Genomic DNA, 3,416 nt, shown 5'->3' with positions numbered 1-3,416 from the left:
ACTAGTTCCATTTAGTTCAAACAGTTTCACTAATGAATGAAGATATGGATTACATTAAGCTACGACTAACAAGGTATTAACTAGGTACTACTAATCAACTAGAAATAACATCTTAATCATACTTATACTATTACTAACAAAGGAACTAACTAACAGTAAACTAAATATCTATTAATCATACTTAAAGCACTACCAATTAGAAGACTAACCATATAAGTAGGCATACAACAGTTACCCTATCTTAACATACGCTACAGGAGTTCTAACTAAGACATAAATAAGCATACAGAACTCATTATGCTATTACAACATCTTTAAACCTCGAATGACCATTAAACATACCTTAAGCATGCTTAAAACTACTAATAGTAGATAATTAAACTAAACAGTAAGCATAAAGCATGGCAAGAAACCACAAATAAGACTAAAAGGAAGGAGATTTACGAACCTTTTCGGGTGCAGTGAACTAGGGCTTTAAGTCACCGATCTAAGGCTCAAACTTCGACCACTTTGAACTCGAAAAACCCTTCGGGTCCAAAATCTTGACAGAGACCGAAAATACCCTTTTCGAGTGAAGTTTGGTTTCAAGTAATTTAAAGTGAGGGGTGATGGCTCCAAAAAAATCCTCCTCTAAAGGGGATGCAAGACGAATATTTATAGCTGCGAGTTATCCCCTCTTAAGATCTTTTGGGTGGGATTCTTAAAGCTTTTAGAATTAAAAAAAAAAGAACCATTTCAAATGGCATGCAGCCGAATAAGAAAACAAAAACAAGGACGTCATGTACAGGTAGAGCAGGCATCTAGTTGCCAAATATGTTGAAGAATGACGAAAACGAAAGAAGAACTCTCTTTTCCCTTTGTCCACTTCATTGTAAATAGAAAACCAATTTGAAACTCGTCCACATGGAATCTGACCAACCTCGGGATTTTGGGCAGGAGTATACTCGAAATTGCCATACAATCCCTGCCTTTTTTGGTGCGAAGGTCAAAGTTTGTTAAAAATGGAGAAGGAAACAAAACTCCTTCTTCCATGGCAGAGAAGAGAGAGGCGCGGCCCCTAAGCTCCAAACGAAAACCTAGCATATCTTAGGGCATCAAGGGTGTTACGGGTATTTTGCTTGGGCTAAGTGAGGGTAAAATAGACCAATCAATAAATTAGGAACCTAGGGTTTTAAAATTTAAACTCACCAGCCAACCAGAGAGAGACACGTGGACGGGCGTGTGCTGGTCCTAGGAGGTGTGTGAGCAGCGTGTGGAGCATGTGGGAGGGGCGTGTGCCAGCCCTATGCTGTGAACGTTTGGCGCCTTATGTGGCGCTGACGGGGCACTTGCGTGGTGTCCATGTGGAAAAGAAGGTATGGAAAGGGGCTGTTTGGATTGGGCTCTCTTTTGGGCTAATCTTAGCCAAAATAATGATCAGATTTTATGAGTTGGGCTAGTATGAAGTCTTTTGATATTGGGTTGAAAAATACCTTCTTCTTATATTTATTCAGGCTTCCAAATTTAAATGAAGGAAGTACTTCTCATATCATCAACAGATCTAGCCCAATCACTATCCGAAAATCCAAACAACTTGAAGCTTTGACACTTCTCAAACTTTACACCATAGTCAAAATACCTTTGATATATCTTAATATTCTTTTTGCTGCTCTTAAATGCATTTCACTTGCACAATGCATAAAACAAGATAAGAGACTTATGGCAAATAGAATATCTGGCCTTTTTGCAATGAGATAAATTAAGCATCCGATCAAGCTTTTGTAATAACCTTCATCAACCTTGTCGGCTCTATCTTATTTACAAAGTTGCTCTTTTTGATTCATCAGCGTGCTCATCGACTTGCATTCCTCCATTTGAAACTTCTTCAGAATTTCCTTTGCATATTTCTTCTAGCAAATGAACACTTCATTTTTGCTTTGCTTGATCTCCATTCCAAGAAAATAGGCCATAAGACCAAGATTTGTCATTTCAAAATCTTGCATCATTTCTTCTTTGAACTCCTCAACTAGCCTTGTATTATTTCCTATCATCAGAAGATCATCAACATAAAGAGAAACAATAAGAATATCATTCTCTTTATGTTTTACATAAAGGGTGGATTTAGATATGCTCTTTTCAAATCCCAAGCTTAACAGGTGATAATCTATCCTGTTGTACTTGGCACTTGGCGCTTGTTTTAGGCCATAAAGAGCCCTTTTTAGCAGATAAACTTTATCTTTATCACCTTGTTTCACAAATCCCGATGGCTGCTCGACATATATTTTCTCCTCCAGTATACCATTTAAGAAAGTTGATTTAACATCAAGTTGGAACACCTTCCATTCCTTCTGTGCTGCTACTGTGAGCAACAATCTGATTGTGTATAATCTTGCAACAGGTGAACATGTGTCAAAATAATCAACACCATAAATTTGTGCATACCCTTTAACTACAAGTTTGCCCTTATATTTTTTGATGGAACCATCTGCATTTAACTTTGTTCTGAAGACCCATTTCACACCAATGACTTTTCTACCTTCAGGCTTGTCGACTAACACCCAGGTTTTATTTTTCTCAATCATGGAGATCTTCTCCTTCATTGCTTTCTTCCACTTTGGGTCTTTTAGCACTTCTTTATGGCTAGCAGGTTCGCAATTTGCTACATTACATCTTTGATAAATGTCTGAAAGTAGCCTTGTACCTTTAACTGGAGGATCATCTACCAACTCATCTAGCCATCGATCTGATGTTTTCTCTCCGAGAGAATTGTGTTCTGGTTCTTGTAAAATATCTTCTCCTTTCCTTGAATCATTCCAGTCCCACTGGTCATCCTCATTGGAATGCACGTCTCTACTGATCGACATTTTTTTCAGTTTGTGGATGATACACCTTGTAAGCTTTAGAAACTAAACTATAGCCCACAAAAATGTGTGGAATCGCCTTCTTGTCGAGTTTGTCACGCTTAACCTATGGAACATGCACAAATCATACGCAACCAAATACTTTAACAAAGCTTAGTGAAGGTTTATACTCATACCTAACTTCAAATGGAGTTTTGCGTTCCAAAACTTTCGTTGGAAGTCAATTTTGCAGAAAAACTGTTGTGTTGGCTGCCTACGCCCAAAATGTTTTAGGCAACTCCTTTTCATGTAACATACATCTGCCATCTCCATTATCGATCTATTTTTTCTTTCACGTACTCTATTTTTTTCCAGAGTGTATGGTGTTGTAAGTTGATGCACAATGTCGGCTTCCTCATAGAATGAATTAAATTCTGCTGACGTGTATTCCTTTCCATTATCAAATCTCAAAGCTTGAATTATCTAACCACTTAGATTTTCCACCAGTTTTTGAATTTCCAGAACATGCCAGCAACCTCTGACTTGAATTTCAAGGAAAAAATCTAGCACATTCTTGTAAAATCGTCAATGAAAATA

The sequence above is a fragment of the Lycium ferocissimum genome, chromosome 5 (genome assembly GCF_029784015.1).
Source record: "Lycium ferocissimum isolate CSIRO_LF1 chromosome 5, AGI_CSIRO_Lferr_CH_V1, whole genome shotgun sequence".
NCBI lineage: Eukaryota > Viridiplantae > Streptophyta > Magnoliopsida > Solanales > Solanaceae > Lycium > Lycium ferocissimum.
This window is presented reverse-complemented; position numbering follows the sequence as displayed.